Genomic DNA, 15,120 nt, shown 5'->3' on the forward strand with positions numbered 1-15,120 from the left:
ATTGGGTCCTAATGGGAAGGACCATGGTACTGGGTGCTTTAGTCCCTTAAGTACCAAGGTGCCACGCCCTAGTCTTGCCCAATTAGGGACCAATTATTGAGGGCAGGATGAAGTGTGAGGTGAAAATGGTGGTAAAATTGCATAGTATGAGCAGATAATCAAGTCCTAGTAAGGCCTTAAGGCACAAATTCCAAGGTGAGGGCCCAAATGCAGACAAAACTGTAAGGGAGTACAATTTAGGATGCCACACATAGTAACATAGCTACATCACATACTTAACACATCACATATAGTAACTACATCATCATGATATTATCATAAAGCATAGTAGAACCATCACATCATATGCATCAAAACATCATAAATAATCATCATAGATCATCACATAGAGACATGCATAGAACCACCACAACAAATAGGTCTCATCTCGTATATATCAAAAAAAAAATCAAGCGTCATGATATAATGATGTCAAAATATCAAAATGGTTATAAACCCACTCGTGAATCTAGAGGTGCTATATCAATCTGCAATCACAGCAGCGATTACATTAGTGTCAATCTTTATTAGCTTCAGTCAAACTTTATCTTGTGACTTCATCATCTTTATCAGCTTCATTAGTTTCTCTACAATCATCTCTGTTAGTGCAATCGTTGGATTTCATCAATCTAGTTGTCCATCCTACTATTTGTTTCTTCTTATCACAGTGACAACCTTTTTTGCCCTTATTTTGACCATATTGTGCTAATGTTTATCACATACGGGTTGCAAAACCAAAAACATACATTTAACTATGCATAAACGCATTTAGACACATGTGCGTCATTGTTGCATGCATACACAGCAAGAAACCACATAGGCAATCATCCTGGACATATACACATCAACACCATAAATGCGTCATTGTTTGACACATGTGTGACTTAAACAACCCTATATGCATTTTTGACATAAACGTTATGAAACCTAACCTAGATGCGTCAAGACTTGACGTAGATGCGTTTTCGACATTTACCCTACTATCATTTTTTTGGCAGCCTACTTCCTAGACAGTTCTATTTATGACGCAATAAATGCACGAAATCAAAAATGAAAGAATGTACTTACTGGCCCCTTGTACTCCTCTGACCACTCATGTTGTTAAACTCACTTGAATCTATGGAACTGCTTTGCTATTGCTTCACTATTGTGCTTGCTCACTCTCCTTTGCTTTGTGCCTTGATCAATGAAAGTGATGGATGCAAATGAGGTGGTCCCTATCCAACCTTCCTATTTGTAGGTTTGGTACCCCTAAGTGCCCATGGTGACCCCCCATTCGTGATCCCTCGAGACTTGATTCTCACCTGTCCTTAGCCTTTTTCACCTACCTATCCCCTCTACTTAGCCTATCTTAGCCTTTTTCCTTATTGAGAGATTGTCTGAATTTTTCAAAAAAAATCACCCAATCTCTCGAAGGGGCATGCCATCTTCCTTACCAGGGGAAACCTATCACATCAGTGTATTATCTTTGAATTATTGCAATAAGTTGCATTGTCTCAAAGAGGGGCAAAATGTAGACACCTAAAATTGTCCTAGCCCAATTAAATAAATATTTTATTTATTTAATTATTTTATCCTAAGCCTTCTATTAATTAAATAGATTCTTATTTATTTAATTATTTCATTAATCATTTTCTAGCCTTTCCCTAATTTAAATAAATATTTGTATTTATTTAAATTATCCTTTCCTAAATTAAATAAATGTTTTCATTTATTTAATTGGTCCCACCTCTTTTATTAATTAAATAAATATTTAATTTTTTAATTAAATCATTAGCTTTTTTCCTCCATGGCACTCGTCATTCATCTCTTAATTTACCTTTAACAACCTCTCTAATATTTTCCTATTTCGTATACCTACCCTCAAATCTAAGCTGACCATTTATCCTTCCTCCTCATAATCCTAGCCCTCCATTTCAAGGGTGCTCTCTATAAAAGAGACCTCTTCCTCTCTCCTTCATATATATTTCAAGTACATGCACCTACATTTTGTTGAATAGCATACTCAACCACACCTATTCTCTATTGAGCTCTTGCGCACACCTAAAATCTGAGAGGAACCATAATAACAAGATCAATAGAGATATGAGGACAATGGAGATCAAACCCATGGAGCATGTGAACGATATAATTTAACTTATTTTGTGTTTTTCATGTTCTTTGGTTCTCTATTGGTTTTATGTTGATTCCATTGTAGAACTATTTGATTTCCAAATTTACCATAAACACGTATATATCACATATCCTCTTCTACAAGATATGTGTAGTATTTTCCTATGAGGTATTCAAGAGACTCTTATGTACAAGACAAAATTAAATGGATCCCTATTACTTCTTGTCCAAATTTATATAATATATATTAGACATACCTTCAAGTTGTTCTTCCTTTGCAACAATATTTGGTTGATCCCTTTCTTGCCCATCATCGACTTTCACAACTCATACCTAGATCCATTAAACTTTTTAAACTCTTAATGAGTGGTAGATCATATGCTTTCATTTACTCGAAAATATACAAAACCACTCAATCAAAATATTCTACTATAACCAAAAAAAAACTTCGATGAAAGGCATCCCCTCCTTGATACAAAGAAATATATGATGCCAAATGTTGATAAACCAAGTAAAAATCTATAGTTAAAAATTGTTCCCTTGGTATGCAAATCTTAGATATCAATTAAAATATGACATGATGAACCATGAGATTTATGTGAGGAGGTTTAAATTAGCAAGATAGAAATCAACAAACATGTGAAATAAAATTATAGCATTGGATGTACATGAAGAAACTCTTCTAGAAAAAAATCCACCATTAAAGAGGGAAAAAATGTATGAATCCAATAAAAATGAACTACATAACATTACATTCAATTATCTTCCTTCACTTTGATAGTATTCCAAAAGCATGACAATTCTCAACTTGCAGAAGACCTATGAATACAATGATCCAAGGCATCCAATTATAAAGAACTGAAGAAGGAATTACAATGATTCTCTCCAAGATAGATTTAATGAATATATAATAATCCTAGAAATATGGTTCAGTTTGTCAATAGGCTCTTTATGACCATTTTACAAGGAAATTTTGTTGACCTATGGCCTACTTCCCTTTAAAATGGATCCATAATGTCTAGGCTAACAAGATCTGGAGTCTTTGTGAGATTCTTGTATATCCAAGGGAATTCATTTTAATTACATTATATTCACAACAAACCAAAGACATGATCTTCCAAGGTATCCCTTGGTTCATTCAAATGATAGGTTCAATGTATGTTTTAAACTACCAATGTTCTTCTTTTGATTCTCAAGAAGAAAATCTTAAGAAAATTCTGGTTTGGGGTAGGGTACAATTTATACTGCTACATCTATAAAATGATATATTTTTGGAGATTATTAAAAAAATAAATCAATTTGAATTTTTAGATTGGGTTCTTCCACAATCTCAAAATGCTTCATGTGCTTGAGCCTATGTTATATGATATATTTGGAGAAAGGACATAATGAATCTTTGATACCAAGGTTATGAACTAGGTTTATTGGACTAGACAAGGATCTCCTATTTGCATTCCTACATGGCCATACTCATGTCTACTTTTCTAAGTAATTCCCAAAGCTCAAGGAATTATCACTAATGATTCACCTATATGGAAACTTCTAATACGTCAAATAAAGGAAAAATTTGTGCAAGAAACTATATCTAATCAAATCACCAACCCCTTTTCTCTCTTTAATGTTGGGATTAAGGTGTCTCAACCTTAGAGTCCAAATATGCTAATTTAATTATTTATTTTATTTTTCACCCACTTTGGAAGTCCTAAAGTTTAGGGAACTAGTGTCATAGGTTTCTATGTTGAGACTATGACAAATTTCTATTATGACTATGACAGTTTCTAGTTCGGTGGAAGAGTCATGGAGAGTTATTTTTGGGAAGTCTACAATTGATGGTTTGAGTTCACTTTTTACAAGTGGTGTGAGGTAAGGAAGGCACCTATTTGTTCATGGTAACTTCTATGTTGTACTTACATTACATTTAGCAAGATGGCCATTATGGAAGAGATGGGTGGTGTTGCTTCAAAAGTTGCTATCTGCAACGTGTCATTGGATTAGCAAGGTGTTGCTTGTGACACAACTTACCTCTTGGTCTTTGAAGATGATTTTGGAAACCATGATGAGCTCTATTTACTTGATGCCTTAGTTATTTTTTAGGAGAGAAAGGTTGATTATTTCTAAGGTGTTGTTATGCTGCCGGAATTGTTCTTGAATTCTCTATTGTAGCTACTCCTAAAGAGCATTGGCTTTGTGCATTTTATTGTAACTATTGTTGTTGTCGATAATACATTTGAGTTTGCCTTTTGGAGTGTGGTTTTTTTCCTGAAAGGGTTTTCCCACGTATATCTGGTGTTGTGGTTTTATTTGTTAAATCTGGTTGTCATGTTTATCTAATTTGCAATAGTTTAAAAGTTTGTAAGAAATTTTTGCATCACCTCTCCTATTTGATTTAGCATTTGGAAGTGTTATTCCGCACTTTGGATTCCTTTCATTTAAGAGGACACTATTGAGAAGAATATTAAATATAGTATTTATTATTGGATCTCAGTTACCTAGATCTCATCGGTACCTTCTCAATCATAAATGCACTTGTTAGAAGAAGGGTAGATCATAGACTTATTCTAGATGAATATACTACCGTTGGGGTATTAAATTGATTAGAAAAATCCTAGACAAATAAAGATGATGCATTAGAAAATGTGGATTCCTAGACAAACATTGAAAAAAGTTGAAATCATGTACAAAAGAGACTAAAAATAATGGTGTTGCTAAGACACAAGCCATTTTGGAGGGTTTCTACAAACCAAAGAAGCCTATGAAAAAAATGGACATCTATTCATTGAACTCTAGGGGTTATAGAATTCACCCAAAATAAAGCTTGCTAAATTGTCTCTTGAAATAAAACCAATTGATAGCTAAATAGGGATCTTTTTTTGTCAAGTTGAAATCTTACGATTTGTGTGGAAAAACTCTTTTTTCCCACATCATAGATGTGAAAGGTGTATCTAGAGGCATTTTTACTACCTAGTATGAGCAACATTTTTAAAATATTGAGGGTCTCAATTCTATGCATTGGAATACCATAATTTTTTATGGTAAGAGGAGTTTTAATTTACTTTTCAACTTTAATAAAATTTATGCTCCTAAATCTACTTATGTTATGATTCTCTTTTGGAGTTTGTTGAAATTATCAAACCACGAAACTTAATAATGGGGAGAGATTTCAACTTATCGAGCTAATATTTTCTCTAAAACATTTAAGTTATAGAGTAAGGGACCCAAACAATGAATTGGTGAAAGATATCATGGCTTCTTATAACCTCCTTAAGATCCCTCCCATTAAAATAAAATATATCTAGACCAATAAAAAACATCATTAGAAAAAATGTAAACATGGTTCACTTTGTCAATAGGCTTTAAGATAAATTTAATAATATTTGTTATGTTATGCCCTAACCCTACTTCTCTTCCAAATTGGATCTACCATGTTTGGGCTAACAAGTTCTAGGGCTCTTTTGAGCTTCTTATTTGTTCAAGGGCCTCCTTTTAGTTGCATTCTATTTACAAGAATTGATCTTCCAAGGTATCTCTTGGTTCATGGGTTCAAGTACATTACAATCACATTACTCAAAATTAAACACGTGAAATTATATTATACTCTTGAGTGAGGCTAAGAATAATATCATATTTATCTAGCTTTACAATCACATAAAACTAATCTAAAATATATCATTGTCCTTGTCAACAAAAGTATATACAATCTATTCAAATATTGAACATATGTGAAATTCTAGATTTTACTGTTGAGTGCGACCAAGAATAATATCATATTTATCTATTTTTATAATCACAAAAAAAAATTAAAATATATCAACATCCTCAAAACAAACCTATCTACAACCTATAACCTACTCAAACATTAAACATATGTGAAATTTTATTTTTCTCTATGATGAGGCTAGGAATAATATCATATTTATATTGGTTTACAATCACACAAAACCATGTTAAAACACACCATCATCTACATCAACAAAACTATTTACAATCCATTCAAATATTTTAACATATGTTAACTTCTATTTCAATCTTGAGTAACATTAGGAATAGTATCATATTTATCTATCTTTACGATCATACAAAACAAAATTAAAATATACCATTATCCTCATCAACAAACCTTTCTACAATCCATTGAAATATTTAGCATACGTGAAATCACAATTTGTTGGTGAGTGCATCTAGAAACAATATCATATTTATCACCTTACAATCACACAAAACGAAATCAAAATATACCATCATCCTCATCAACCAACATATCTACAATCCATTAAAATATTTAACATATATGAAATCACAATTTGTTGTTAAGTGCATCTAAAAACAAAACATATTTATCTCTTTACTTGATACATAAAACTAAATTGAAATATGTCATCATCCTCATCAACAAACCTATGCACAATCCATTGAAATATTTAACATATGTGTTCAAATCGCATTTTATTCTTGAATGCATCTAAAAATACAATCATATTTATCTCTTTACATTCAGACAAAAACTAAAACAAAACATACCATCATCATTGTCGACAAAATTATCTACAATCTACTCAAATATTAAACAACACTAAAAACTATCATCAGTATCAAATTTTTTCACTTTCCAACACACAAAATCAATTAAAATATATGGGCATCCTCATCAACAAAATCATATTAAACATATATAATAAATTCTATCCTACTAAGGACAATATTATCAGATTTATCTAGGTTAAAAATGTAGTGTGGATGCAGACATTAGCGTAGAAAAAGATGAAGATGAATTTAAGAACATTCCATCTGATCCACACAAAGGTGTCCGTGTGAGATGACCTAAATATGCGGGCATTTGTCACGTCACATCAAATCTGGTAGCAAATTGTAAAAGTGAAGAAAAGTTTGGTCTGTGCAGGCTTCTGATTTTGACATTCACTCACAGCTTTAAAATTAATGATAATTACAATAAATAATTAAAGTGATGGGCACATGTAATATGAAGGAAAGCATTAAACAGTCCCACTTGTGCTGTGCATTCTCCGCCCACGTACAAACGTTGATTAGATATTTGCAGAATCTGGTTTTGACTGGTGATATGGTGGGTCACCTGACACGTGGAAAGATAAAGATAAACATCAAAAGCTTCTACATTCTTCCATGCCTTCACACTTGGTTTTTTGTGGAATTAGAATATGACAACAAAACTGAGTCAATTAAGTACTTGTGGATTTATTGTATAGACCTCACCATTATGCTTTCACCATGTCACCTCGCACCCTCTCACAATGTACTTGGGAATATTTAATTTTCATTTATATTTTCTTTGGTAAAGAGAGTCTATGTTAAATTCATCTTCAATTTCATAAATAAGGAATAAGGGATCTCATTTTCAATATGAAAACTTAACAATAACATTTTAGCAAAGTTTAAATCTTAGTGTCAAGAATCACACCACAACACAATCATTTTTAATCATCGCACTATATCAATGCTAACATAAAAAGGGGACTAAATGGAAGAAGATGATGTTGTTGATGATGGTGACACAAACAAAGAGGAGAGCATGGCTAAGTTCACCATCGACAGTTCCATGCACATATCCAACATTGCCAAAATTGAACCGGTGGACCTAACTTAGGAGGCTCTATCGAAGGAAGAAGATACTCATAAAGGCGGTAGTGCGGGTACCTGTGCTGACTACAAGAGTACTGCAAAGGAGTTGGAGGCCATGAAGAAGAACGTGTTGGAGATGGAGAATAAAATGAATAGCATGTCTAGGTTCAGCGTGTGTGTGATGCACAACTCGACTACCTCTCAATGTTTGATGCAAAAGAAAGTGTTGGGAAAGGATGTTGACAAAGAAGGGAACTATAAGGATCTTTTTGAGTTCCTCACAATGCGCTCATTTAGCCACCGGGTGGCTAGTTTTAGATCTTTTGGTTTGTGTTACTTACTGCTAAGACTCTTAATTGTTTTACTTTTAAGTGCTACTTACACTCTTAATCTGTTTTGTTTCGATATTGATTTGTTTCTAGTGTGGTGTTAATGTTTGGTTGATGCTTGTTAAAGATGCCTTCGAACTATTAGTATAAAGGGCCAACACCCTAGTTTTGCTGCTTTCAATGATCTTTTAAAAACATAGAAAGGGCAGTTACTACTCTAAAGTGATCTACAAAGTAACAAATAATTTAAACTCGCCTATCTAATTAAATAGAAAAGGGACTCAATAATTTGAAGTACATTTTAGTTATTGAGGTCTAAAAAGTAACAAATCATATGATTTAAACTAGCCTATCTAATTATATAGAAAATGGACTCCATAATTCAAAGTACATTTCAATCATTGAGATCTAAAATGTAACAAATCATGTGACGTGACATTAAGACACCAACAAAAATGATTTAATATATAACTATCAGTCTCACTTTTAGAAATGTATAACCACCTATTTCACTTTTAGAAAAATGTATAATTTTCGGTTTCACATTTTTAGGTGTCATATGTAACACCTCAACAAAAACATGACGATGTAGACATTAAGAAAACACGAATTCATACATAAAATTAGTCTGACTTTTCTAACATGTTTTTTATCACACCACAATAAAAACATATTGATGTAACATCGTATGTCTTATATAGAACTTAAATTGAAACAAGAAACTTATCAAATAAGTTATTCTAAATATATAAGAATAATTTATAATCACCAAATAAATTAAACTGCCCAAACTCATTTCTCCTACTCTATATTTAATTATTAAGTTTGGTACAATCAATTCATTTAAAATAAATCTTCTTATATTAATAAATAAAATATAACTATATAAAAAGATGTTGCAAAATTTCCATAACTCTGCACCTCTAAACGAAATAATTATTAAAAAATAAAAAATATATATATTATATAATTTTAAAATATTTAAAAACATCCATTTAATATAATATATAAATGTATGTGTTTACCTCCACTTTTTTTATATTTAATAATATTATATCCACTTTGTTCTCACAAATGCCATACCATTTAAGTGGATAAAAAAGCCCGAATATAAGATCACCATATCTGGTAGGTAACTTTTATCTTAAGCAATAAAATGGTAAATTCAATTGCTGACGTGGCAATTTGCACATCTGACTACGACCATTTTTCCAATGTGCACTATTAAAGTCTTTTATGTCCACCTTAGCAAATAAGTTCTGATTTAAAATATATTTTTTATAAAAGGTATTATTTTCATAATTTATGGTAATAATTTAGTGTTTTTAGATAAAGTTCTCCAATAGTAAAGATTATTAATGTTGCAGAATATATTTAATAATCTATTAAAGAGGAGAAATGTTTATGATAAAAATAATATTTTATTACATTCAAAAGCATGGTTTATCATCTTTTTTTAAGTTTTTGTTATGCAATTAAATATATTATTTTATTTTATTTATTTTTAATTGTGATTATATATGAAATGAATTGAACAGAGACTATTTCTAAGTTGAATATCTTTAATGAATTTTTTATTACAATTTTTTTTAAATAGTTTAATAATTGATATTTTGTTCATATTATAAAAATATTTTACAGTTACATCCATAAACATTTTCAATCAATCATTCTAAATTTTGTAAATTACAAATTAGTTTAAATGATAATATACATGACATCATTTTATAATATATATAACATTATTTTATAAATGATAATATAGGCACTATTTATTGAAAAAAAAAAAAATTATATTTCAAGTGATTTTGGATTAAATAATATGTTAAAAGTATATAATATTGTATAATTATATTAATCGTAGAGGTGAAAAGAATATTAATTATATTTTTTGTAATTTGTTTTGACTTTTAGTTCTTAGCGTAATAGTTTAGTGTTTAAATGGTGTATTTTGTGTAAAAGTTGTGATTTGTCTCAAACTTGAGTTGACCCCCACTTCTTATCTTCAACGATTTGGATCCAACCAAGTGTCTTTTCAATTCTCTATCTTGGGTTACTCCTACACCTGCAATGTTGAACCTAGTGAATGACTACACACATCACATTGATCTACTTTTTTCCAAATCAAATTTAATCTTAGGTCCAAGCTAAGTTAGTGCAAGCTAGCCATTACTTGCAGACATAAGCACTAAATATTTAAATCTCAATCCTAGGATGTTGTTTAAGAGGACAAAGCCCTAGGTAATTTGATCTTCTAGAAATCATCTAGAAATCACCAAGGAATCATCCAGCAAAAGCATTTACAAGCAATATCTAGATAATATCATCAATAAATACATACACAAAAACAAATATGTAGGCATTAACATGTTGCTTGACATGGCTTTGATGAGGGCATAAGAGATTTGCTACCTAATGGGTACAATACCATACCCATACATGAGGGGGATTTATAATCACTAAAAATATAAGGTGTTATATTTCTTTCTATCAAGGGATCAAGAGGATAGTTATTAAGGTATAATGTTTAATAATATTAGGAAATTTCACCTTTTTTTTATTAAGAATCAAATAGGTTTTGAAGAAACCCACAAACCCTTTACAACAAACAACCTACACAAAAGGCAAACAAAAAAATTGCAACCAAGCTATCTCAAAGTGCATAAATGAGACATACAACCCAAAAATATCAAATCATTAGCAAAAAAGCAACTAACCTACACGATAATATAGACCAAACACAACACAATAGTAGCCCAAGAATAATAGGAAATTAAAATCTATATAATACTTGACATCTTCATTGCAATGCAAACACCCTTAACTTGGGGATGGAATTTTGAAACAAGTTTAAAAAGTCATGCTTGCTTTCTTGAGTAGTCATCCAAGATACATCATTTTCAAACTCAACCAAGCATGGACAAAGGAGGGCATCCTCCACCACCACCTCATGTGTTGAGGAAAATGTTCTATTTGAGGAATTCAAATGTGACATAAAATCCACCAACTATTCATTGAAAAGAGTACCCCCCAGTCCCCAAATGGTCATTACTTGTTAAATGAGGCCAAATGCTATTAGAAAAGCCTACAATAGTTTTGAAGAAGTCCTTTTAAGGGATGATGAAATAGATAAGTTGCTTCAACCTTAAGGGAAATCATTATAGGAGGAGCATCCATAATAAGATGATCTTAGGAGGCTAGAGTCTCATTACACATGGTTGGTGAAGGGTAAACTGCATTGGTTTAACAATCAGGGTATAATATTTTGTTACACAAGGAGGTTCGATATTTCATATATCTGAATAATTTTTAATAATACTATGAAATTAAATGGTAAATATGGGTACAAGTCCATGGAAATGGTATACAACAGGGGGGTCAAAAGTGGCCACATTTTCTAAAATTAACTAAACCTAAACATGTCCATGAGTCTGAGATTTATGTACTCAAAATTTGAAGATATGACAAGAATGAGAATTGTAATACTCTAAATCTAATTTCTAAACAATGATTTTTTTCAAAAATAGTCAATCTTAAAAGGATGAAATATTGTACACACAAAATTTACTATTCATTTTTTCTCACTAAAATGTAACATAGTGTTTGGTCTATGTTCCCCTATTTTTTGTTGCATTTAGTACTTTTAAAAATTAATTGGTAGAAATATAGATGAGAGTGAGTAATAGAAGTTGTATTTTTTATAATTTTTATTGAATTTTTTTTGTGATATTTTCAAAGTGGATGCATCCTTAAAATTGCATCACCAAGTGTGCATGTCTCATAACTTTGATGAAGGGATACTACACCCAACTCTCACACATAACACAAAAACAGATAATAACACAAAAAATGCAAGAAGGGAAATAAACACTTGTGATTTCTCAACAAAATGAAATCACATATTCATGAATTGCAATGCTACAGCCACATAAGCTTAACTCATTACAAAGAAAACTATCTAAGAAAACTCTACAAGTTGAAGCCACAATATGCACTAATGGAGTTATCTTTTGTAGCCTTCACCAAGCTTTATTTGACATCAATATATGCCTTAAAATATTTCAAAAAGTGTAACTGCCCATTTTGGATGCCAAGAGGTCCAGTTGTTCGGTATCCCATTCGATTTGAATTTTTGGTAGCATAACTTTCGAGAGCCATAACTATTGATTGGAGTGTCTAATTTATTATTATAATATATCATTGTATATATAATAAAGAGATATACAATGTCAAATCATATTAAGATCATTTCAATGCCCATTTTTTGAGCTCATATGAGGCTTCTAAGGGCTTCAAGTTTGAGTCTAAAACTTTACAAGAGAATTCTCTCGAGATGAAAACTTTGATATCTCCCAGAGGACCTTGGATATTGAGATGGTTCTTTCACAATTCACTTCATTTTTAAATTTCGCTCGTTGGGTTAAATTTTCATGTCCATGCATGCCCATTTAGACCCACTTACTAAAAATAACTAATTAAAATTGTTGGCCTTTTTTAAACTTTTGACTATCCTACAATATGAAGTGTCATTGTGGGTTCCAAAACAAATAAATAAACCTACAAAACAAAAGGAAAACAATTTTTTTGGGGTGATGCAAGATTTCCCTTGTACACCACTAGATTCTCTTGCATCTGATGCTCATGGTAATTTGTGAAGTGACCTTGTCACAACTCTAGGCAAATGCAACAAGACGATGTACAAAAAAGTGGTCAAATGTCCAAATTTTGACATAACACACTCATATTATATTTAAAATTACATAACATGACAACATTATGGTTTGGTAAATAGCAAGCCATAATGCCAATGCATTTTATGAGCTATAAAACATGATATTTAAAATAAAATAACATGATCACATTATGGCTTGGTATGCACCAAGATGGTGTACAAAAAAGTGGCCAAATGACCAATTTTTTTCATAACATACTCACAGTATATTTAAAATAAAATAACATGATTGTGTTATAGTTTGGTAAATTTCAAGCCATAACATGAGCGTGTTTTATGAGCCACAAAATGTGAGAATTAAAATCAAATAACATGATCACATTATTGTTTGGCAAATACCAAGCCATAACATGAATGCATTTTATGAGCCACAAAATACAAGCATTTTGGGGGACTCATAAAATTTTGTATGTATTGTGTTTCCTTTAAGCATTTTGGTACTCACAAAAAATTGTATGTATTTTGTATTATATAAAGGAAGAGGAAGAGAGAGATAAAGAGGGAGTGGGGGATGAGATAAAGAGAGAGGAATGACAAAGAGACAAAGAGATGGAGATGGAGATGGAGACGGAGATAGAGAATGGAGAGAGAAAAATAGATATATAGAGAGAGAGTTAAAAAATAAAAATAGAGAGAGAGAGGCAGGGGGTATTGAGGTAGGGAAAGGTAAGAAAAAGAGTAGAGAGGGAAGGAGGGAGGGAGGGTGAGGTAGAGAGAGAAGAGAAAAAGAGTAAAGAAGGAAGGAGAAAGGAAAGGAGAGGAGAGGTAGAGAGAGTGAGAAAATTTTGGGGGGACGGATGGAGGGAGAGGTAGGGAGAGAGGGTTGGGTAATAGGGAAATATTGAGAGAGATTAAGAGGGAGGGTCATAGTGAGGGAAAGGTAGAGAGATGAGAAAAAAGAGTAGAGAAAGGAGGAGGGAGGGAGAGGTAGGGTGTGAGAGATAAAGAGTGTTTCAATGGGAGGGTGAGATAGAGGGAGAGAGGGAGAGTTAGAGATAAAGATAGGTGACAAAAAAGTAGAGAGTGTGATATATTGTAGACCAAAAATATTAGTTATGGGCAAGATGTAGAAAATGTGGTGACTTAATCACAAATTCAATGTTCAAAATTTTCTTGAGTCAGTATGAATTTTCTTTCAAGACCACCTTTATTTAATTTGGTGTCTTATTGATAAAAATCTCACTAATTGTTGTTCATTCTAAATCATTTATTGAATTGCTTTAGTTTATTAATTGATATGTAAGAGGTGATTTGGATCTCCTATTTATTAATAAAACCAATTATCAATGACCCACTAGAGTAAAGTGTTAATGATCCTCAAGGTTGGTCCACTCTAAATATTAAAATAGTTTTTGAATAATTCGACATCAAGACTTGCATGTCTCCCATCGAAAACACATAATTCAACTTTTATTGTATATTTGACTAGAGGATAATATTGGTTTATGTCTAGTGAGTGACAATTGAGTAGAATGTATTGGTTGTCATTGATCAACTCAAATCAAGATATTAAAGTGTTAATTCTCCTCAAGGTTAGTCCATTCTATGTAACAAAAAAAAAAATCAGAATGATTTTGACTTCAAATTTGCATGTCTAGCACCTAATGTACCTAAGTCAAATTTTCTTGTATTCTTGATTCAATGATAATACTATTGGTGCCTTTTGTGTGGCAATCAAATAGGATGTATTGGTTGTTGTTAGAGTAATCTTTTATTAGCTAATAATTATTTATTTAATTTTTAGTCTATTATACTCTATGCTTAAGCTAAACTTAGGAATCTTATAATTCTTTAGGTTTTTCTCCTTTAGGGTTTAAAGTATCCTTTTATAAGGATTCTCTCTTTGTAATTTTATAACAACTGTAATTATTGAATTGCATTCTTGTTGCACAATCAATATAACTCCTCTTTTCTGGATCTCTGAATTCTAGCCTCCATAACTTTTTTGTTTCTCTCCTTCTGTGATGGGTTTGCATGCAGGTGATCTTTGGGAGTTGTAGAGTTGATTTTTCCTCAACTCAAATATGGTATCAGAGCTCCAAATTTGCATGCCCATGTTCTCTTCATGAGAGTTTTTGGGCCTTGTTCTTCAGATTTGTGTATATGGGGGTTTGTGCAGTTGTTTTTTACCATTTCTGGGGGTAGCTTGTTTTTTGGTACATTTTGGTGTCAAAAGGACCTTGCGGTTGGATTCAGGAGGCCGATTCCACAAATTTTGATATATAATTCAACCTATTTCAGTGACAAGGGCATCTGGGTCATGATTTTTTCATTGACACGCTTTACGATGCACTAAAATCCGTATGGTTGAAC

Source organism: Cryptomeria japonica, chromosome 5 (genome assembly GCF_030272615.1).
Source record: "Cryptomeria japonica chromosome 5, Sugi_1.0, whole genome shotgun sequence".
In the NCBI taxonomy this organism is placed as follows: Eukaryota; Viridiplantae; Streptophyta; class Pinopsida; order Cupressales; family Cupressaceae; genus Cryptomeria; species Cryptomeria japonica.